Below are 24,434 nucleotides of genomic sequence, written 5' to 3' on the forward strand. Positions count from 1 at the left end.
ACCATGCAGTCGGACATCTGCGCCAAGACCAAATGGCTCTTTACTCTGAAGACCACAAAGGTGTTGAATCAAGTCAAGCAGAAGTATAGGGTTCATGGTTGTGTGACCTGTGATGGGTGGACTGTGTAGTCTGATAACTGTGCCTCAAGGCCTGGTTGAACATTGGTGAGATAAACAGCTGTTGGAACTGTATTGAGCCTTAAATAGAAAGCCCAAGAAGAACTTGAGCAGAGAGCAGCCAAGACTTTATTTTTTAACACTATCTTTTTGTTAAGATGCAATCCCACACCATGTGTATTTCTAGATGTGAGGGCAGACCTAGGTTTGGACACAGACAGACTTTTGATTTGGACTTCCAGACACAGACTACCCTTAGTTTTCCTTTAGGTAGGGAATTCCATAACTTGATCATAGGGCAAATGAGGCCTTTCTCCATCCTGACATTTTTAATAAACCTGTTGAAATTGAATTATGTTGTCGTGTCTGCCTCAAATATGGGGACTAATGTCTGGCAGAGGGACTCCCAGGACCCCCCTTGTTAATTTGCATATTTAAGTAACATTTGGTCTCACCCTAAGTTACTAGGGGAATCCAGACGTGGAGCCCTTGCTCACTATTCTTAGAGAGGCACAGCTCCTCCCTACTGATGAGGTCCAACCAGACGAAACACGTGTCTGGGGTTGCTGTTGGTACTCTTGTTCCAAGGAGAATTGCCTAGCATTTTGGTGCTGGACTGCCACAGGGCAGGACAAAGACTGATATGTTTGGGATATTTCTTCTCTGTGAAAGATAGTGAGCTAAAGACTCTAGGTAATTCTCTCGTAACCAGGACTAATGTCTGGCAGAGGGACTCCCAGTACCCCCCTTGTTAGTTTGCATATTTAAGTAACTCTGGGTCTCACCCTAAGTTACTAGGGGAATCCAGACGTGGACCCCTTGCTCACTATTCTTAGAACGGCACAGCTCCACCATACTGATGAGGTCCAACTAGACCGAAACACGTGTCTGGGGTTGCTGTTGGTACTCTTGTTCAGAGGAGATTTGCCTAGAATTTCGGTGCTGGACTGCCCCAGTGTTAGGACAAAGACTGATATGTTTGGGATATTTCTTCTCAGTGAAAGATAGTGAGCTAAAGACTCTGGGTAAGTCTCTCGTAACCAGGACTAATGTCTGGCAGAGGGACTCCCAGTACCCCCCTTGTTAATTTGCATATTTAAGTAACTTTGGGTCTCACCCTTAGTTAATAGTGAGCTAAAGACTATGGGTAAGTGTGATGCTGGAAATGCATTGGAGGGACAGGGCCTCCCTGTCCTTGTCCTGTAGTCCTTTTTCATTTGTGTTCTGTATTGTTTTCTGCCCAGTAGTCCATTTGGGACTCCTGGCAGTGCAGCTCTTCCTTTTTTTGGTTTGGTGTAAAGACCCATGGGATACCCTTATGGCACCCATGGGTGGGGGTGCAACCCTGTACCCCTAGTGTATGTTTTTGGGTACCTGTGTGTGACCCACAGAGCAGGGTATGGGCTGGTGGCAGCTCCATGCTGAATTTGACAGGTGCTCTGAGTATCCTCCATTTTGCAATACCCAGGCCCTGCCACTGGAATCAGTTGTTTCCTGATAGGAAACAAGATGGTCCCTGTGGCCTCTAGCTTTCTATTGCCTGTTACCTTGTTTTCCCAAAGTCCTGGGAAGCCCTGACTCTGTCCCTTCCCCCTGACTGGCTGTTGGGTGGAAGTTCCATATATGGTGTTATTGTGAAGTCCAGGCCTGACTGGCTGAAGCCTCCCAGTGACTGTATGTTGTAGGTACACCCTGTGGGTGGGACCTGGGTGAATGGAGTGTGTGACCAATATGCACTTCTTGTTTTGGATGTCTGGTTTCTGGTGTTTGACACAATGGCTGAGACAGCCCTGCCCGAAACTGGTATGAATGCAGTGTGTAGTGTTGAATGGCTGGGTACTTGTCCCAATACACATTCCTTGTTGTGAGTGTCTGAGAGGGAGGAGAATGGCCTGCATGAACTGAATGCATGATTGGCTGACTGACTGCTGAATGCCCTTCTGAGTGATTGATTGCCTGAGTGTGACCCAGCAGAATGAATGAGAGATCAACTAGTATATCTGGGGGACTCTCACTGCTAGAAATCATTCAGAAGCTGGAGTTGAAACTAACATTGAAACTGAAGCTGAATCTCAGAGCCGAGCCTGAAGAAGAAGGTTGACTGCTGTCTCCCTTTGCTGAAATCCGAAAGCCGTCGAGACATATCCAAGAGAGGACCTGGTTAGGCGCCCTCTTCCCGGTTTCCGAGGGATCCTCGAGCACTGCTACCCTTTGCCGAAACGCCCTGGAAGTCAGACCCTCGAAAGGCTGCTGACGAGAGACGGGGACCGCCGAGGAGAACGAAGATAAGCACCGGACATTCCATCCACTGTCGTCGACCAGGGTTCGCAAGTTTGCTGTAACCGCTGGAGGCCCGTCAAAGCCGTGTTGCCCAGAAGAGGGGACCGCTTGATGCCGTGCCGCCGACGACCAGAGCCACACGCTCCTTTGCCTAAGACTTTTGATTCACGGACGTGCCCGTCCGCACCGCCGCCCACCTTATCCCGCCGGAGAAGGCCAGGCCGTCGATGCGCCGAGGAGCATCCGCCGGTGGGTTTCCCACCACCCGAAGACTGTAGGGACGCCAGATGACTCGACACCCTTGCTGGGCCACAGTTCTTCACAAACTCTTTGCGGTCCTGAACTATCGACATCAAGGTGCCGCGCACGCCTCTTCCTTGCAGGACGACTTCGAATCGTGTCATGCCTGCGCCATGGGCGCATCCATTTACGCTCAATATGGACTATTTGTTTATCATTTATTTACAACAGACTCTTGGATCAATCTATATTTACTTTGGGGACTTTATTTCCCATTTGCGAGACTTTGGTGCTTTATTATTTTTTCCTACAAACTACGTATACCACAATGCACCTGGCTACAAGCATCGATTCCTGGCTGTTCCTATTGGTCATCAAAGGAACTACACCCCCCAGAAGCCCTAGGGACTTGCCCTGCTTCCACCAGCCCAGGAACAGAAAGGGAGGAGGCCGATTGCCTGCAGGTGTGCTTAGCCAGGTGCAACCAATTAGCCTGCCTCTGTGCTGGGCTAGGCAGTATAAAGGCTGCTGCCTGCAGTGGCTCAGCCTCTTGCATTGAGAGTCCTTCCTCCACCTTTCGCGTCTTCCTACGGATCTTGTATGCTGTTTAGCTTCACTCCTGCTTGGACCCTGCCTTGTTGCTTGCTCCACCCTGCTGCCTCCAGCCATAGCCTTCCAGACTCCCTGCCTCACAGCCCTGCTCCTCTGGGCTTTCCACACTGCAGCTGATCATGCTCTGCTGCCTTCCAGCCTCCGCCCTTGCCCTGCCGGGCTCTCCACATTGCAGCCGATCACGCTCTGCTGCCTTCCAGCCTCTGCCCTTGCCCTGCCGGCTCTCCACATTGCAGCCGATCACGCTCTGCTGCTTTCCAGCCTCAGCCCTTGTCCTCTGGGCTCTCTGCTCTGCAGCCTGCCTCTCTCCGGCTGCCTTCAGCCCTTGTCCTCTGGGCTCCCTGTTCTGCAGCCTGCCTCACTCCGGCTGCCTTCAGCCCTTGTCCTCTGGGCTCCCTGCTCTGCAGCCTGCCTCACTCCGGCTGCCTTCAGCCCTTGTCCTCTGGGCTCCCTGCTCTGCAGCCTGCCTCACTCCGGCTGCCTTCAGCCCTTGCCCTCTGGGCTCCCTGCTCAGCAGCCTGCCTCACTCCGGCTGCCTTCAGCCCTTGTCCTCTGGGCTCCCTACTCTGCAGCCTGCCTCACTCCGGCTGCCTTCAACCCTTGTCCTCTGGGCTCCCTGCTCTGCAGCCTACCTCACTCCGGCTGCGTTAGCCCTTGTCCTCTGGGCATTCCTACTTTGCAGCTTCTCACACTCTGCTGCCTACTACCTACCTTTTCCGCTGGGTTCTCGGCCTAGCAGCCCTCTACAGTCCTTTGCTACCTTCTACGTTCAGCGGCCCTGCCCCTCAGGGTTCACTCCTTACTGCCCGGCCCTTCTGGGATCCTTGCCGTGCAGTCTGCTTTACTCTGCTGCCCTAAGCCCTTTCCCTCTGGGCTCTCTACCTTACAGTCCTACTCCTGTGGGCTAACTCATTGCTTTCCTGCTCCTCTGAGCTCTCAACCTTGTTCCTTACTGTCCTCTGCTATCCTATCCTGTTACTCGACTTTCCCTTAATTTCCTTCTGCTAGTTTGCTATCACCTCCTTTCCTGGATTTGTCTGTAGTATCTTCTCTTGTTCTGTTTGTAGACCCTTTTGTACAGAGCTTGTCTGTTGGTTCCCATCAGTCAACCTCTGCCCCTTCCCTTGTCTCGTTTCTACATTACAGACACCCATAGCTGCTGTTCCAAGTCATGAGCAAACAGCGTGGGCCTCTGTTATAGCAAACTGTGCAGAAGGCTAGAGTATTTCCAAGGTTCGTGGAATACTCTTTTCCTATATCTGCATACACCCCAAGAGGGAATTCATTCTGTATCTTTTCCCTTGAACTCTTGCCTACTCTTTGTTTGCTTTCCTTTCCGCTGTGTGTGTTCTTATCTGTCCACTTTATTTGGCACAACCACCCAAACCCTTTCTGGGTGTCCTGTGCCACTCTTAATAGAGTGCCATCCCTGACAGAATGCAAGAGCCAAACATTTCTTGTTCCATTGGCCGGAAAGGCACACACAGACCAAGGATGCTTTCCTTTCGAGTTAAGAAACCTTTGCATAAACCTATGGTTTCCCTAAAGTCAGCAAACAAGAACCTTAGTCTAAAGGACAGTCTCGCCTTAGTAAACAAAGATTTACAAGCACGGTACTATACTCACTGGCTAGCTGACCCTTCTTCCATGTACAATTATTATGACATTTGCGACTATGATCCGCAGTCCTTATCTGTTGCAGAGCTACAGCAAGATAATGAATTCTTACAGATCTTGTTAGACCAAACAGTGAAAAACTCTCCTGCGTCTTCTGACAAGCCTTCTAACACTGCAACAGCTAAGGATATATCACTCATTGTGGGAGAATCTAAACCAGAATACGCTGTTGCCAGAGTGATATGCGCAAGATCAGCTTGGCAAGCTCCCCAGAATGCTGAAAACCCATATTTGACAGGACAAGGCAGTCAGTATCCTGAGGTTTGTGCATCTGGTCCTGGGCACAAAAGACCTATACTAACCATCGGTTGTCTTAATGTTTCCACAGTATCTACTAACCACAAAAACCCTAAGGTCAGTCTTCCCATTGCTACAACCAAATTTTCTGCCACACCAGCTTCTGAAGCTTTAGATCAAACTAATGATACTTACCTGCTACACGAACAACTTCTACGCCTTAAAAGAAAGACCGAAGACCTCTATGATGACTTTGTTTATTTTCATTATAAGAATCTTATGAAGGGACACAAGTTACCAGACCATCTGACACTATGTCCAACACCTGACATCTTATCTTTAGAGATCGACATGATAAGGCCTGGAATTGTCACGCAGAAAAGTATACAGACTTATACCAAGCAGATGGAAGACCTAAATATAGCATATGTATCCCTTCTAAAGACTGACACAGCTCTTTCACCTTCCAGCCACAGTAACTCAGGTTGTTGTACTGACAGAAAAGAATTAACTCCTCCGGTGGGTCAAATCACTCACACGGCCATAACACCACAAAACAAGGGTGGTCTTCCGATCGGAGATTCCTCTGAGTCAAAGGATGGTTCCGCCCTCACCCTTGCCTATTGTCCAGTATTCACACTTACAACCTCTGAAATGACAACGGCAGCTGAGGAGACTGGCGCAGTTCACACCAAGCATGTTGAGTTGGCAAGCGGGGCTTGCCAAAGTGTGGCTGTGCTATCAGACAACACTCTTGAGCAATCAACATCTTCAGTTTCTTCGATACCCCCTGAATCCCCAGTGATTGTGGTACCCGATCTACCAGTAGTTGCAACACCTGAACTGTCTGTAGCTGCTACAGCACCCGAACTTCCAACTGCAATTCATGATCTTCCTGCTGCTGTGGCTCCTAAACTCTCTTCCACATTTGAGACTCCTGAAGTCCCTGCTGCAAATCTTGAGGTTGCTATAGCTACTGTGATTCCTGAAGCTACTGCTAATTCTGATGCTCCCGATGCCCAGATTTCTACTTCCTTCGCAGCTGTGCTCGCTGCAGCAGAATCCTCTGCTACACAACCTGATCCCGCAGCACCTTCTCTTCCTGATCCTACATCCGCCATGTTAACTGTTGCCAAGTCAGCAAAGGGTTTCCCTGTTAAGACTACTGCTCCAGTTGTTCCTGCTGGTGTATCTATAGCACTAAGACTGCCAGACTCTACTCTACCAGTCTCAGGTGCGTTCCAGCCCGCTGGTTCTCTCATGGCACCCACACACCCAGTCGCTACAGCATCGATACTCTTTACAGCCATTCAAGATCTCACCGCTGCTGTAACCTCTGAACTGTCTACTAATCATGGGGAAACCGCCACTGTGACTCCTGAACTCTCTGCGGCTAACCCTAATGTTGTCATTGCTGCTCCGGATGTCTTGGAAAACCTTCCTAAAGCTACCAACTCTGCTGTACTTATGGCTCCACTTTCCAGCATCATACAGTTGCCCGTCAAAGCAAAATCTATCATGGAGCCTGCAGCAGTTCTTCGCAGTTCCTCTCTTCATGCACACACAGTTGGGGTTTGTGTTCCAAAGACTTCGGCTTTTCTGATTTCTACTTCAAAAGTTCAGAACATTGGTACTGTCTCCGTCATTCAAGACTCTCACCTTGCAACCCGTTTCTGGTACTTCATGATGTGCCTTTTTGGATTAAGACTCTTGTACGGTGTGACAGACATTCTTCCTGTAGGTCGGTCTTCAGGGAGCCTGGAGAGGGGCCTGGAGAGGGGCATACTGTCATGCCTGCGCCATGGGCGCATCCATTTACGCTCAATATGGACTATTTGTTTATCATTTATTTACAACAGACTCTTGGATCAATCTATATTTACTTTGGGGACTTTATTTGCCATTTGCGAGACTTTGGTGCTTTATTATTTTTTCCTACAAACTACGTATACCACAATGCACCTGGCTACAAGCATCGATTCCTGGCTGTTCCTATTGGTCATCAAAGGAACTACACCCCCCAGAAGCCCTAGGGACTTGCCCTGCTTCCACCAGCCCAGGAACAGAAAGGGAGGTGGCCGATTGCCTGCAGGTGTGCTTAGCCAGGTGCAACCAATTAGCCTGCCTCTGTGCTGGGCTAGGCAGTATAAAGGCTGCTGCCTGCAGTGGCTCAGCCTCTTGCATTGAGAGTCCTTCCTCCACCTTTCGCGTCTTCCTACGGATCTTGTATGCTGTTTACCTTCACTCCTGCTTGGACCCTGCCTTGTTGCTTGCTCCACCCTGCTGCCTCCAGCCATAGCCTTCCAGACTCCCTGCCTCACAGCCCTGCTCCTCTGGGCTTTCCACACTGCAGCTGATCACGCTCTGCTGCCTTCCAGCCTCCGCCCTTGCCCTGCCGGGCTCTCCACATTGCAGCCGATCACGCTCTGCTGCCTTCCAGCCTCCGCCCTTGCCCTGCCGGGCTCTCCACATTGCAGCTGATCACGCTCTGCTGCTTTCCAGCCTCAGCCCTTGTCCTCTGGGCTCTCTGCTCTGCAGCCTGCCTCTCTCCGGCTGCCTTCAGCCCTTGTCCTCTGGGCTCCCTGTTCTGCAGCCTGCCTCACTCCGGCTGCCTTCAGCCCTTGTCCTCTGGGCTCCCTGCTCTGCAGCCTGCCTCACTCCGGCTGCCTTCAGCCCTTGTCCTCTGGGCTCCCTGCTCTGCAGCCTGCCTCACTCCGGCTGCCTTCAGCCCTTGTCCTCTGGGCTCCCTGCTCTGCAGCCTGCCTCACTCCGGCTGCCTTCAGCCCTTGCCCTCTGGGCTCCCTGCTCAGCAGCCTGCCTCACTCCGGCTGCCTTCAGCCCTTGTCCTCTGGGCTCCCTACTCTGCAGCCTGCCTCACTCCGGCTGCCTTCAAACCTTGTCCTCTGGGCTCCCTGCTCTGCAGCCTACCTCACTCCGGCTGCGTTAGCCCTTGTCCTCTGGGCATTCCTACTTTGCAGCTTCTCACACTCTGCTGCCTACTACCTACCTTTTCCGCTGGGTTCTCGGCCTAGCAGCCCTCTACAGTCCTTTGCTACCTTCTACGTTCAGCGGCCCTGCCCCTCAGGGTTCACTCCTTACTGCCCGGCCCTTCTGGGATCCTTGCCGTGCAGTCTGCTTTACTCTGCTGCCCTAAGCCCTTTCCCTCTGGGCTCTCTACCTTACAGTCCTACTCCAGTGGGCTTACTCATTGCTTTCCTGCTCCTCTGAGCTCTCAACCTTGTTCCTTACTGTCCTCTGCTATCCTATCCTGTTACTCGACTTTCCCTTCATTTCCTTCTGCTAGTTTGCTATCACCTCCTTTCCTGGATTTGTCTGTAGTATCTTCTCTTGTTCTGTTTGTAGACCCTTTTGTACAGAGCTTGTCTGTTGGTTCCCTTCAGTCAACCTCTGCCCCTTCCCTTGTCTCGTTTCTACATTACAGACACCCATAGCTGCTGTTCCAAGTCATGAGCAAACAGCGTGGGCCTCTGTTATAGCAAACTGTGCAGAAGGCTAGAGTATTTCCAAGGTTCGTGGAATACTCTTTTCCTATATCTGCATACACCCCAAGAGGGAATTAATTCTGTATCTTTTCCCTTGCTACTCTTGCCTACTCTTCGTTTGCTTTCCTTTCCGCTGTGTGTGTTCTTATCTGTCCACTTTATTTGGCAGAACCACCCAAACCCTTTCTGGGTGTCCTGTGCCACTCTTAATAGAGTGCCATCCCTGACAGAATGCAAGAGCCAAACATTTCTTGTTCCATTGGCCGGAAAGGCACACACAGACCAAGGATGCTTTCCTTTCGAGTTAAGAAACCTTTGCATAAACCTATGGTTTCCCTAAAGTCAGCAAACAAGAACCTTAGTCTAAAGGACAGTCTCGCCTTAGTAAACAAAGATTTACAAGCACGGTACTATACTCACTGGCTAGCTGACCCTTCTTCCATGTACAATTATTATGACATTTGCGACTATGATCCGCAGTCCTTATCTGTTGCAGAGCTACAGCAAGATAATGAATTCTTACAGATCTTGTTAGACCAAACAGTGAAAAACTCTCCTGCGTCTTCTGACAAGCCTTCTAACACTGCAACAGCTAAGGATATATCACTCATTGTGGGAGAATCTAAACCAGAATACGCTGTTGCCAGAGTGATATGCGCAAGATCAGCTTGGCAAGCTCCCCAGAATGCTGAAAACCCATATTTGACAGGACAAGGCAGTCAGTATCCTGAGGTTTGTGCATCTGGTCCTGGGCACAAAAGACCTATACTAACCATCGGTTGTCTTAATGCTTCCACAGTATCTACTAACCACAAAAACCCTAAGGTCAGTCTTCCCATTGCTACAACCAAATTTTCTGCCACACCAGCTTCTGAAGCTTTAGATCAAACTAATGATACTTACCTGCTACACGAACAACTTCTACGCCTTAAAAGAAAGACCGAAGACCTCTATGATGACTTTGTTTATTTTCATTATAAGAATCTTATGAAGGGACACAAGTTACCAGACCATCTGACACTATGTCCAACACCTGACATCTTATCTTTAGAGATCGACATGATAAGGCCTGGAATTGCCACGCAGAAAAGTATACAGACTTATACCAAGCAGATGGAAGACCTAAATATAGCATATGTATCCCTTCTAAAGACTGACACAGCTCTTTCACCTTCCAGCCACAGTAACTCAGGTTGTTGTACTGACAGAAAAGAATTAACTCCTCCGGTGGGTCAAATCACTCACACGGCCATAACACCACAAAACAAGGGTGGTCTTCCGATCGGAGATTCCTCTGAGTCAAACGATGGTTCCGCCCTCACCCTTGCCTATTGTCCAGTATTCACACTTACAACCTCTGAAATGACAACGGCAGCTGAGGAGACTGGCGCAGTTCACACCAAGCATGTTGAGTTGGCAAGCGGGGCTTGCCAAAGTGTGGCTGTGCTATCAGACAACACTCTTGAGCAATCAACATCTTCAGTTTCTTCGATACCCCCTGAATCCCCAGTGATTGTGGTACCCGATCTACCAGTAGTTGCAACACCTGAACTGTCTGTAGCTGCTACAGCACCCGAACTTCCAACTGCAATTCATGATCTTCCTGCTGCTGTGGCTCCTAAACTCTCTTCCACATTTGAGACTCCTGAAGTCCCTGCTGCAAATCTTGAGGTTGCTATAGCTACTGTGATTCCTGAAGCTACTGCTAATTCTGATGCTCCCGATGCCCAGATTTCTACTTCCTTCGCAGCTGTGCTCGCTGCAGCAGAATCCTCTGCTACACAACCTGATCCCGCAGCACCTTCTCTTCCTGATCCTACATCCGCCATGTTAACTGTTGCCAAGTCAGAAAAGGGTTTCCCTGTTAAGACTACTGCTCCAGTTGTTCCTGCTGGTGTATCTATAGCACTAAGACTGCCAGACTCTACTCTACCAGTCTCAGGTGCGTTCCAGCCCGCTGGTTCTCTCATGGCACCCACACACCCAGTCGCTACAGCATCGATACTCTTTACAGCCATTCAAGATCTCACCGCTGCTGTAACCTCTGAACTGTCTACTAATCATGGGGAAACCGCCACTGTGACTCCTGAACTCTCTGCGGCTAAACCTAATGTTGTCATTGCTGCTCCAGATGTCTTGGAAAACCTTCCTAAAGCTACCAACTCTGCTGTACTTATGGCTCCACTTTCCAGCATCATACAGTTGCCCGTCAAAGCAAAATCTATCATGGAGCCTGCAGCAGTTCTTCGCAGTTCCTCTCTTCATGCACACACAGTTGGGGTTTGTGTTCCAAAGACTTCGGCTTTTCTGATTTCTACTTCAAAAGTTCAGAACATTGGTACTGTCTCCGTCATTCAAGACTCTCACCTTGCAACCCGTTTCTGGTACTTCATGATGTGCCTTTTTGGATTAAGACTCTTGTACGGTGTGACAGACATTCTTCCTGTAGGTCGGTCTTCAGGGAGCCTGGAGAGGGGCCTGGAGAGGGGCATACTGTCATGCCTGCGCCATGGGCGCATCCATTTTACGCTCAATATGGACTATTTGTTTATCATTTATTTACAACAGACTCTTGGATCAATCTATATTTACTTTGGGGACTTTATTTGCCATTTGCGAGACTTTGGTGCTTTATTATTTTTTCCTACAAACTACGTATACCACAATGCACCTGGCTACAAGCATCGATTCCTGGCTGTTCCTATTGGTCATCAAAGGAACTACACCCCCCAGAAGCCCTAGGGACTTGCCCTGCTTCCACCAGCCCAGGAACAGAAAGGGAGGTGGCCGATTGCCTGCAGGTGTGCTTAGCCAGGTGCAACCAATTAGCCTGCCTCTGTGCTGGGCTAGGCAGTATAAAGGCTGCTGCCTGCAGTGGCTCAGCCTCTTGCATTGAGAGTCCTTCCTCCACCTTTCGCGTCTTCCTACGGATCTTGTATGCTGTTTACCTTCACTCCTGCTTGGACCCTGCCTTGTTGCTTGCTCCACCCTGCTGCCTCCAGCCATAGCCTTCCAGACTCCCTGCCTCACAGCCCTGCTCCTCTGGGCTTTCCACACTGCAGCTGATCACGCTCTGCTGCCTTCCAGCCTCCGCCCTTGCCCTGCCGGGCTCTCCACATTGCAGCCGATCACGCTCTGCTGCCTTCCAGCCTCCGCCCTTGCCCTGCCGGGCTCTCCACATTGCAGCCGATCACGCTCTGCTGCTTTCCAGCCTCAGCCCTTGTCCTCTGGGCTCTCTGCTCTGCAGCCTGCCTCTCTCCGGCTGCCTTCAGCCCTTGTCCTCTGGGCTCCCTGTTCTGCAGCCTGCCTCACTCCGGCTGCCTTCAGCCCTTGTCCTCTGGGCTCCCTGCTCTGCAGCCTGCCTCACTCCGGCTGCCTTCAGCCCTTGTCCTCTGGGCTCCCTGCTCTGCAGCCTGCCTCACTCCGGCTGCCTTCAGCCCTTGTCCTCTGGGCTCCCTGCTCTGCAGCCTGCCTCACTCCGGCTGCCTTCAGCCCTTGCCCTCTGGGCTCCCTGCTCAGCAGCCTGCCTCACTCCGGCTGCCTTCAGCCCTTGTCCTCTGGGCTCCCTACTCTGCAGCCTGCCTCACTCCGGCTGCCTTCAAACCTTGTCCTCTGGGCTCCCTGCTCTGCAGCCTACCTCACTCCGGCTGCGTTAGCCCTTGTCCTCTGGGCATTCCTACTTTGCAGCTTCTCACACTCTGCTGCCTACTACCTACCTTTTCCGCTGGGTTCTCGGCCTAGCAGCCCTCTACAGTCCTTTGCTACCTTCTACGTTCAGCGGCCCTGCCCCTCAGGGTTCACTCCTTACTGCCCGGCCCTTCTGGGATCCTTGCCGTGCAGTCTGCTTTACTCTGCTGCCCTAAGCCCTTTCCCTCTGGGCTCTCTACCTTACAGTCCTACTCCAGTGGGCTTACTCATTGCTTTCCTGCTCCTCTGAGCTCTCAACCTTGTTCCTTACTGTCCTCTGCTATCCTATCCTGTTACTCGACTTTCCCTTCATTTCCTTCTGCTAGTTTGCTATCACCTCCTTTCCTGGATTTGTCTGTAGTATCTTCTCTTGTTCTGTTTGTAGACCCTTTTGTACAGAGCTTGTCTGTTGGTTCCCATCAGTCAACCTCTGCCCCTTCCCTTGTCTCGTTTCTACATTACAGACACCCATAGCTGCTGTTCCAAGTCATGAGCAAACAGCGTGGGCCTCTGTTATAGCAAACTGTGCAGAAGGCTAGAGTATTTCCAAGGTTCGTGGAATACTCTTTTCCTATATCTGCATACACCCCAAGAGGGAATTAATTCTGTATCTTTTCCCTTGCTACTCTTGCCTACTCTTCGTTTGCTTTCCTTTCCGCTGTGTGTGTTCTTATCTGTCCACTTTATTTGGCACAACCACCCAAACCCTTTCTGGGTGTCCTGTGCCACTCTTAATAGAGTGCCATCCCTGACAAATCGTCATCAACGAACACCGCTGGGACTGAATCTGCCGCCTCGATGGCGAGTTCACTTTCTTCGGGAGATCTCGATGATCCGTGGCTCCTGCTTTAAAGGGAGCCGCTCACGAAGGATCCGTCGACGACTCGTCGTCGAACTCTGCTATTCCAGGTACTTTGGGGTGGTAGAAACATTATAGAAGGAAATAAGACTTATAGAACAATATATGGACTGGGCTTGGGATATATATTTACTATACAGGTTGCCCAGGTGGGGGGATCTCCACACAGAACTGTGTCTAGTTGGTAGGGGCCAATATTCTGCCAATTGTTCTAACCAACTGCTTTCCTCTATGTCTATTGTTGGTTACCTTTATTATGTGATCTTTGTGACATTTAACCAGCGTACAGTTGATGCATTGTACTCTGAGACCCCCGACCGGCCCATAGAGTCAGAGGTTGCTCAGAAGTATTTTAAGACAAGATAGCAGCACCCGTGAGATGGATGGGTGTGCAGATTTATTACTCCAACACCAATCAATAAGGGCAACTCAAACGGTTTGGCAAAGGGAGTCTGTTTAATGACAAGTACAAAAAACGGGGAGTTATGAATATCAGCAATGGTGCGATCTTCCTTCTCGCTTCAACTCCAATGAACTTCATACAAGTTGCAACATTTATACTAAAAACTCGTCATCATTGACGTTTAACACTCAAAAGTTGACATGCCATTCTATTGGTTAGGAAAAGGTAACTTTACTATAGGTACTATATCTTTATATGGTAACGGAGTGAGGGGATTGGGTAAACACTATCAGGTGGGCATCTAAGCCCTTCCTTCAAAAAATGACTTCTGCAGATGTCATTAAAAGTATGACGTCCCATTGGATCTACTAACTATAGGACCCTAGATTATTTGGTCCATTGTGATTGGGTTGGCACCGACCCCATGCATACTTTTCTACTTTGCTTAGCAGCACGCAGAATGGTCGGCCAGGTGCGGGGTGCCCCTTAGTTACCCGGCCGTCCTCCAGTCCTTGGTAGCCATGTGTCAATTATTTTACTGTGGTTGGCCTCGAGACTGCATCTTCTGTCTGGAAAAGGTTCTGATATCTTCATCTGGCTTGGTGCCATGCATAGGTGTGAACTCTCGTCTCTTCTCTCTTGGCTGGTCACGTGATTCAGACACCATGAATTTGCTTCTTTTCCATCAATTAGTGTGTTTGATTTTCGTTTCACCCGCCACCTGCCTTCGCCTTCTTATCTCGACCTTTTAGAGGCAGGATATTCTGTTCTTAGTTTCAATTAACCGTAGCTACTGTTCATAACTTCTATTGGTATGACCATGGATCTCCTGTCACGAGTTGCCTCTGCTGAGTTTCGTTTCAGCCGTCTCTTCTCGTTTTGCTAGATGGGAAACTTTTCTCGTATGGCCTTTAGTGACCTGGGCTGATTCTGCTTCTTGTGCAAAGTAGAAATATACTTATAATAAGGTGCTTTGTTTGAGGTAGATTATGTATAATGGCGCCTGCCGCACTATTCTTCTACTAAGCATAGCAAGCTGCACTGTTTTCTTAGCTTACTTGCGGTTCCAAGCATATTTACAGGTGTAAACTGGTTGAATATCTTCGTCTTGCTTACAGCTTAAGCTTCTTACATTTTGACATTGTTCACTCACTTTAAGTTCACAATATCCTTGTTCGTGGCGTTTCATCTCTTTGCGTCATTCTCTGGTCTACATTTCTTCTATCTCTGAGTCTGTCCAGGCCCTCGTGACATCACCATTCGTCTTCTATTAAGGCCTTCTTGGTTTCTTCAGGGAATGTACACAGACGATCTTCATTTTGTTTCATTTGTCGATAAGGGTTTCTCAATGGGCACCTTACTGTCCATAGTTTCCTTGGTATTGATACGTCAATAGGTGCTGTCCTTCTAATAGGTACTGGGCAGAGCCCTACTGCTGCTCTCTGCTGGTTTATTTGCTCATCATACGTCACATATCTCATTGTGAATGTTCCTGGAACTTCAAAATGGACGATTGGAGTGCTCTTACGCTCACCTGGTATCCACAGGGACGCCACCCAGCTCGGTTACTCGCTGGTATGCTTCTCAGCTTTTCCCTGATGTGGTCTGCGGGGAAGGTTCTGCCTGAAAATACAGGAGGACTGTGTTCAAGACTGACCGACTGGGGGTAAGTATCCTCCCTCCAGCCCCGTATGCTTTCAGTCCCTCTGGCACACTCTCCTCACCTTGTGGTAGAATTAGGCGTGCTCTCCGTCCTGCCTTCTTTGCAGGGGCGCGTTGTCTTTCATGGGCGAGTGCGGTCCAGTTACTTCACTGACGCCGGCCCGTTTGATATTGTTCAGGTAGGTCTTATGGCTGTTCTTTAGTTTTGTTACTATCCTGCATGCCTTTCTTTGTTTAAAATGTCTCGTTTTTCTCCCTTAGGTATGCAGAGCTTCAGCGCAGCAAACTGGCTTGTTGAGCCCAGCTGGTAAATGATGGCGCATTAAGAGTGCTATGATGTGGTAAGTAAGCGCTATGCGCAGCGTTGCAAAGTCTTGCCTTTGCTAACCTGTGTTTTCCTTCCTTGTAGGTCGCGGTGTTCTTCAGCGCGAGTGGAATGTCCGGAGTGGTGCCAGCCGAGAGGCGACCAGCCAGGGAAGCCTTTTGAGCAGTTCGTAATTTGTAAATGTGTCTTGCCTCTATCTTCCTCTTTCAGGTCGTTCTGTCCGGGAGGTGTGCAGATTTGAGGAAGCTGTTCTCAGTAGCTGCAAGTGTTTAAGGATGAGGACTGCAGGTAAGATGCTGCTGCTAATGATGTTCCTTTTGTCTCCTTGCAGGTTCTGCTTCTCCGAGGTTCGAGGGAATAGCTGAACACGGTGAGCGTCACGTTGCAAACTGCAAAGTAACACTAAGCATGTTCTGCAGTCAGGGTGTGGTTTATAAAGCCCAGGTAAAGTAGTACCAGGGAAAGTAGTTCCAGGCCTGCCACACCCAAAACACTAGACCGCATAGCTTGGTTCTTAGGAACCAAGCTATGTGGATGCCTCCATGTTGGCTGACAATAGAATAAAGTAGTTCCCAAGCACATTGCTGTTCATGATGTATGAGCCTGGCGCCATTGGCGCCAGGACTGGCCCCATGAGTGCTTTTGAAGAGGATTCCAGGCTCTAGAGGGCCGAGTCCTGACTCCACCTGGCCAATGGGTTTGCCAGAGGGGGTTTTGGGCAAGGGTCGTGACAGCACTCCCCCCTAAGGCCCCTCCCATGGTGTTCCTTCTGTCTGGCCTAGGTTTGGTTGGGAAGTTCTGATGGAATTTCCTGATTAGATGTGGTGCGTGGATATTCTCACTGGGTTCCCAGGATCTATCTTGTGGTCCAAATCCTTTCCAATCGACGAGATAATATAGCTTGGTCCTAGAGTATTTAGAGTCCAAGATATCTTTGACTTTGAATTCTGGTTCTCCGTCAACAAGTATGGGCTTAGGTGGTGTCCCAATCCGTGTGCCGGGTTGCATTGGTTTCAGGAGGGACACATGGAATACCGGGTGGATGTGTAGATTAGGTGGTAAATCCAGTTTCACGGCTGCTGGGTTGATAATTGCCTTAATGGTATATTGTTCTCCTTGAGTTTGAAATGCGAGGTAGGTATCGCGGTTCATTGTCCGTTGGATTTCTTTTTGTAGTTCTGCTTGTGTTAAGGCTGTCGTGATACCCAGGAGTTTGTCTTCAGGTATAATAGGCACTGGGTCTGGAGTTGTATATACTATTTCATCTATGCCCATGCGAGATAAGGCATCCACCTTTCCGTTTCTGACTCCTGGTCAAAATGTGATTACATAATCATATTCGGCGAAGAAAAGGGCCCACCGTAATTGGCGCGAGGCCTGGGCCTTGGCTGTTTTGAGATATTGCAGGTTTCGGTGGTCTGTGATGACGGTAACGGTGTGTCTGGCCCCCAGAAGGTAGTGCCTCCAGGCTTTAAAGGCAGATTTGATAGCCAGGAGTTCCTTGTCAGTGATGGCATAATTAATCTCTGGAGGTGAGAACTTTTTCGAGCAGAAGGCCACAGGATGGAGCTGGCCGGTTTCTGGGTCTCTTTGTGAAAGGACAGCCCCCATTGCGAGACTGGACGCATCAGTTTCAACAACATAAGGGAGGTCTGGATGAGGATGTCGTAGGATTGGAGCGGAGGTAAACCTTTGTTTAAGTTCCTGAAAGGCTTCTTCTGCTTCTTCGGTCCAAGCAAACTTTTAATTGTTTTTTCGTAATAGTACTGTGATTGGGTGCACAACCTGAGAGAAGTCTGGGATGAACCGGCGGTAGAAGTTCGCAAAGCCCAGCATGCTTTGTACACCTTTCAGAGACGTCGGTGAAGGCCATTTCAGAATGGCATCTACCTTGTGCAGGTCCATTCTGATGCCTCCTGGAGTAAGGATAAAACCAAGAAATTCTACTTCGGTGATGTGAAAAAAGCATTTTTCAAGCTTTGCAAACAAGCGATGTTGACGGAGCTTGGTGAGGACTGAACGAACGTGCCTGACATGATCTTGCTCCGAGGCTGAGTATACTAAGATGTCGTCTATGTACACTAAGGCGCACACATCAATTAACTCCCTTAAGACGTCATTCATGAAATATTGGAACGCCGCAGGAGCGTTGCATAACCCGAAGGGCATGACTTGATATTCAAACAATCCGTACTTAGTACGGAAGGCGGTTTTCCATTCATCTCCTTTTCTGACTCAGACCAGGTGGTACGCTCCTCGAAGGTCCAATTTGGTATAAATCTGGGCATCTTTAACTTGGTCTAGCATCTCAGGGATAAGTGGCAAGGGGTAGCGGTTCTTCACGGTGATCTGGTTCAATGCACGGTAGTCAATACAGGTTCTGAAGTCTCCTTCCTTTTTCGGTATGAAGAACAAAGGACTGGCTGCAGGGGACTTCGAAGGACGGATAAATCCGTTTGCAAGGTACTGGTCTAAATAGGATTTCAAATGAAGTTGTTCTGGTTCTGTGAGAGCGTAGATCCTGCCGCAAGGGATTTGTGCACCAGGAACAAGGTTGATCTGACAGTCATAGGGCCTGTGCGGTGGCAATGTATTGGCTTGGTCCTTTCGGAAAACATCCTGGAAATCATGGTATTCACTTGGCAAGGTATTAGTTGCTCCCAGGGTTGATACTGTCGCTCCGGGAGGGATGGGGATACAGACGTCGGGTTTCTCCTCTTGGTCATAGCAGGCAGGGGAGCAGTCACCGGGGAAGGTAAATTTTCGTGGCCGCCAGTCTATCAAAGGGTTGTGAGCAACCAACCATGGCATCCCTAGTATTAGCCTGAACTGAGGTGCCTTGATGAGATCGAATGAAATAGACTCCCGATGTCCGTCCTGACACAGCAAGGTTACCCTGGCTGTGCACTGGGTTACTGGTCCGGAAGCGATTTCTGTCCCATCCACGGTGGTTACCTTGTCCATAGTTGGCTTAGAACAGAAAGGAAGCCCCATCTCCGCTATCGATGTATGCTTCAACGGCATGCATTCTTGATGACTGTTGGTGGTTAATTAAGATCACTGGTACTGCAAAGTGCGAGGTCAGAAACTCTTTCTTCTCACTCGACAAACTGACCTCTACGTTTGTCGAGCTTGGTAGTTTCCCGATTCCTTAGCTTCATCCTTCTCTGTGGCCCGACTGTTCTTCTTGTGGGTTTTACTGGACAGTCCTTCAGGAAATGTCCTGGTTTCCCACAATACAAACAAAGCTGTTGTTGTCTTCTTTTGTCCCGCTCTTGTTTTGTTAATGGAGGCCGTATCCCTCCAATCTGCATGGGTTCTACAGCATTTTCAGGTACACGGGGTGTGTTTTCCCTTGGTCGAACATACACGGTCCGAGGGTCCATCTTAGACCGGTCTGCCTTTCGGTCCTGCAACCGGTGGTCTAGCTGCACAACCAGATTTATGAATTCTGCACAGTCTCTGGGTGGATCAACCACCTGGGCTAAGGCGTCCTTAATTCGCCTCGTAAGCCTCGATGGAATAACGTGGTTCTTTTGTTTTCTGGTCACCTAGCTTCGGCAACCAGTCTGTTGAAGGGAGAAATGTACGTTAACAAGTCCTGATTCCCCTGTCGGAGGGACAAGAGTTAATTGTCTACTGCTTGTTCCTGGGTATGGCGAGCAAAAAGTTTTTCCATTTCTCTCTGGAACCCCCCGAAGTCATGTAATATTGGATCGTCATGGGTTACCAACGGCACCGACCAATCTGCTGCTCTACAACTCAGGTATGATAAGACAAAAGCTACCCGAGCTTGGTCGTTTGGAAATGCTCCAGGCCTACAAAGAAAATGAAGGCGGCACTGATTGATGAATGCTGCATACTTCCGTGGGTCGCCTGAGATCCTTTCTGGTGGTGCCAGGGGCACTGTTCCAGGTAACGTGACCTGTACCAGAGTGGGTGGTATGGCGGGGTTTTGCATCGTTGGATTGCTTCCAGGTAGAGGCGTCTGTCCTGCCTGTGATTGCCAGTATTGCCTGCTAATCTCTTCAGTGTGTTCTTTCGTCACTATTAGGTCTCTCCGGAGGGCATTAGTCTCTTGTCAGGCAGAATGAACCTCAGCACGAATCACTCCTAGTAATTGGGCCAATTGCTCCATTTATGATGTCTCCATGGCACCCAGGTGGATTTGTTACGGTAGTCTTCGTGTTCTGTTACGCTCACCTGGTATCCACAGGGACGCCAACCAGCTGGGTTACTCGCTGGTATGCTTCTCAGCTTTGCCCTGATGTGGTCTGCGGGGAAGGTTCTGCCTGAAAATACAGGAGGACTGTGTTGAAGACTGACCGACTGGTAAGTATCCTCCCTCCACCCCCGTATGCTTTCAGTCCCTCTGGCGCCCTCTCCTCACCTTGTGGTAGAATTAGGCGTGCTCTCCGTCCTGCCTTCTTGCAAGGGCGAGTTGTCTTTCATGGGCGAGTGCGGTCCAGTTACTTCACTGACGCTGGCCCGTTTGATATTGTTCAGGTAGGTCTTATTGCTGTTCTTTAGTTTTGTTGCTATCCTGCATGCCTTTCTTTGTTTAAAATGTCTCTTTTTTCTCCCTTAGGTATGCGGAGCTTCAGCGCGGCGAACTGGCTTGGTTGAGCCCCGCTGGTAAATGATGGCACATTAAGAGCGCTATGATGCAGTAAGTAAGCGCTATGCGCAGCGCTGCAAAGTCTTGCCTTTGCTAACCTGTGTTTTCCTTCCTTGTAGGTCGCGGTGTTCTTCAGCGCGAGTGGAATGTCCGGAGTGGTGCCAGCCGAGAGGCTACCAGCCAGGTAAGCCTTTTGAGCAGTTCATAATTTGTAAATGTCTCTTGCCTCTATCTTCCTCTTTCAGGTCGTTCTGTCCGGGAGGTGTGCAGATTCGAGGAAGCTGTTCTCAGTAGCTCCGAGTGTTTAAAGATGAAGACTGCAGGTAAAATGCTGCTGCTAATGATGTTCCTTTTGTCCCCTTGCAGGTTCTGCTTCTCTGAGGTTCGAGGGAATAGCTGGACACGGTGAGCGTCACGTTGCAAGCTGCAAAGTAACACAAAGCATGTTCTGCAGTCAGGGTGTGGTTGATATAGCGCAGGTAAAGTAGTACCAGGGAAAGTAGTTCCAGGCCTGCCACACCCAAAACACTAGACTGCATAGCTTGGTTCTTAGGGAACCAAGCTATGTGGATGCCTCCATGTTGGCTGACAATACAATAAAGTAGTTCCCAAGCACATTGTTGTTCACGGTGTACGAGCCTGGTGCCATAGGCACCAGGACTGGCCCCATGAGGGCTTTTGAAGGGGATGCCAGGATCTAGAGGCCCGAGTCCTGACTCCACCTGGCCAATGGGTTTGCCAGAGGGGGTTTTGGGCGAGGGTCGTGACACCTACTCATAAATTTGCTGGGCATACATTGATGACATTGTAATCTACAGTAAAACATGGGAAGACGACCTATACCATCTATATACAGTTATGAGAGCTCTAAGGAAAGCTGGTTTAACTGCCAACCCAAAAAAGTGTAAACTCGCCCAGTCTGCTGTTACGTAGCTTAGGTTTTTCGTAGGTAATGGTAGTGTACAACCCCAACAAGAAAAGGTACAAGCTGTCCTTGAGACCCCTACTTCAAAAACTAAAAGGGATTTAAGAGTGTAAAGACTGGTAGGGGGTGATCTGTACTTCTGCTGTCTATATGGTAGAGGGGAGGCACAGAGGACCCCAGCCAAGATTCTCTATTCGGTAGCTATGGTCGAGCAATCAAGGCCTAGCTTCTCAGGAGGTGATGCAGGCTGGTTCTTAAGTACAGTGTAGTCCCCAAGCCCCCACAAAGGAATGTCCACACACTGTATTGGTTAGAACACAGTCTTTATATAATCAATATTCAAGGTTATGTACACTTATCATAATAACTCACTTTCTACTTAGGAAAATCAACAATGGCAAATATATACAATTCTAAAGTGGTACCACCCTTTGTATTAGACCTCATTAAAGTGCATCAACAATACTGTAACAATGTCACACAGATCAATAGAGTGAAACCAGCAAAAGAGAGAGGAGAGAAAATAAGATGGTTGAACAATAGGCAGAATACTGGCCCCTACCACTAGACACAGTTCTGTGTGGAGATCCCCCCACCTGGGCAACCTGTAAAATAAAGAGATAGCACCAGCCCAGTCCATGTATTGTTCTGCAAGTCTTATTCCCTCCTATAATGTTTTTACCCCCCCCAATGTACCTGGTGGAGTCGAGTTCTTCGAAGAGGCGTCGACAGATCCTTCTTGAGCGACCCCCTTTCAAGCGGGAGTCACGGATCGTCGAGAGGCGTCGAGAAGCGTCGAGGAACTCGGCGTTCGGCGGCGGGGAATCAACGGCCCTTCTTGAATGCCTTCCCTTTCAAGCGGGAGACACGGGGCGTCGAACGTCCGCCGAGGAACTCGGCGTTCGGCGTCGGGGAATCGACGGCCCTTCTTGAATGCCTTCCCTTTCAAGCGGGAGACACGGGGCGTCGAACGTCCGACAACGGCAGCCACCTTGGTAGTAACAGTCCGAAGGGGTATTGCCTCAGGGTACCTGGTGGCATGATCTACCAAGACCAGGATGAACCGATGTCCACCTGAAGTGGGAGGGTCAAGGGGACCGACGATGTCGATGCCCACCCTCTCAAATGGTGTGCCAACCACTGGCAATGGCTGCAGTGGGGCAATGACCCTGCCTCCAGTCTTGCCAGACAACTGACAAGTGGGGCAGGTCCTGCAGTGGGACTCCACCTCTACTCCCATCCGTGGCCAGTAGAAATGGGCAGAGAGCCTATGCTTAGTCTTCTTGGTCCCAAGATGACCAGCCAAGGGCACCTCATACGCCAACTGCAGTAGGAAGGGCCTGTAAACCTGGGGTACCACCAACCTCTTGAGAGCACCAGGTTCAGGCTTAGTGGGCTCACTAACAAGGAGCTCACCCTCCCAATAAATCCGGAATGTCCTAGGCACTTCTCCTTGTGCCTGGGACGGGGCCTGTTTCCTCAGTCCCTCGAGAGAGTGGCACTCTCTCTGTCCCTTACAGAAGTCTGCCCGGGAGGGTCCCCCTTCAGCTAACAAGCATTGAAGGTCGAGATGATCCTCCGGGTTGAGAACCTCTCCCACAGGAGAGTCTTCTGTCTCTTCTCCCACAGGAGTTGAGTTTGGGTTTTCCACTGGACCCAGCCCGTCCAGAGCATGGATCCCAATGGGTGCTGTCGGAACAGCAGGAAGAGAAGGTGTTCCCCCCACAGAGGTGGCCTTCTTGGTCTTCCTTCTTCTTGCCTTAGGCCTCGCCTTTGGCTCGGGTACCTGACTCACAGCCAGACCCGGTGTCACCTGTGACCTAGTGACTGCAGCAGCAGTCATGGGAAGACCATCCGAGATCAACCCCAACTCTACTAGATCATTTCCTAACAGAATGTTAGCAGGGACATTGTCCTGAACCAGGATAGGAAGCTTTGCTGTCTTGTCTCCAATCATGAGTGTGACTAAGGCTACAGGTGATAATTTGGGAGCCCCCCAGCTAACCTGATGGTTCTCAGAGGAGCACCTACATAGTCCTCTGGCTTGAGCAGGGTCCTGTCCACCACTGTCATGCTTGCCCCAGTGTCTCTCAAACCAGTAGAAGGCTGGCCATTCAAGAGGACACTTCTCAAAAACCTACGGGTGTTCTGTGGGATAGTCGCCAGTACTTCTGCATACTGGTCCCAGGCCCCAAGGGACACTAAGGAAATCTCTACCGGAGCACCAAATGTGATCCCGGTAGAGGAGGGGAAGACAGTGGCCTCCACCTCAGACACGGGGTAAGGGTAGGTCAGGCTGACAGCCTGTACTCCAAGTGCCTTACCTTTACACTTGGAGTCACCCCTTTTGTGATCCAGAGCCCCACAGTCCCAACAAGTGCCGGGAGTGCGGGGTACGGTACTGGAACCACTGGGAGCCTGCTTTGCAGCAGGTGGACCACTACTCTTATTCCCACCCACAGATGACTTATCCCCACTAGATTTTTGGGTCTTAGGAGAGGAAGGTTTAGGTTTACCCGACTGTGACTGCTTGTGGGACTCCTTAGCTTTCTGAGAGGCCCCCTTTTCTTTGTCCTTGTCCTTCCCACTGGAGTCCTTAGGGGACACCCGGTGGGAGACCCACTTGTCAGCCAACCTAGCCAGCTTAAAGGGGTCCAAAATGTTCTGGTCAGCCACATACTGACGCAGCTCTGGTGAACAGGCTTCAGAAAAATGCTCAAAAAACAAGAGGTGGGACAATTCAACAAAAGTCTTAACCTTGTATCCATCAATCCACCCCATCATGTTCATGTGCGCAACACTCACCCAGTAAACCCAAGACACAGTCTCTCTTTTCTTAAAATCCCTGAACCTTTTAAGGTATTGGATAGGTGTCTTGCCAAACTTGGCAATCAAAGCAGACTTCATACACTCATACTGACCCCTTTCTTCCACACTCAGCTTCAGAATACAGTCATATCCAGTTTGAGGCACTCTGCTTAACAAACACTTAGCCCAATCTCTTTTATCAACATCATGAATTGCACAAGCCATTTCAAATGCTTCAATCCATTGGAGGATATCTGAACCCTCCACAAATACACCCACCAAATCTTTCATAAACTTGGTGGCTGGGGACCTGACACTCTCACTGGTTTTAGCTGAAGTCTCCACTCTAGCTTTCTCTAGCTGGATTCTCTGACATTCAGTGTCCTGGCTCTTGAGTTCAAGATCCCTATTCTTGGGCTCCACTTGTTGAGCCAACTCCTCTTTCTTAAGCTCAGCATCTATTTCCAACTTGCGGTATTCA

The sequence above is a fragment of the Ambystoma mexicanum genome, chromosome 13, assembly GCF_040938575.1.
Source record: "Ambystoma mexicanum isolate Mex_15411 chromosome 13, UKY_AmexF1_1, whole genome shotgun sequence".
NCBI lineage: Eukaryota > Metazoa > Chordata > Amphibia > Caudata > Ambystomatidae > Ambystoma > Ambystoma mexicanum.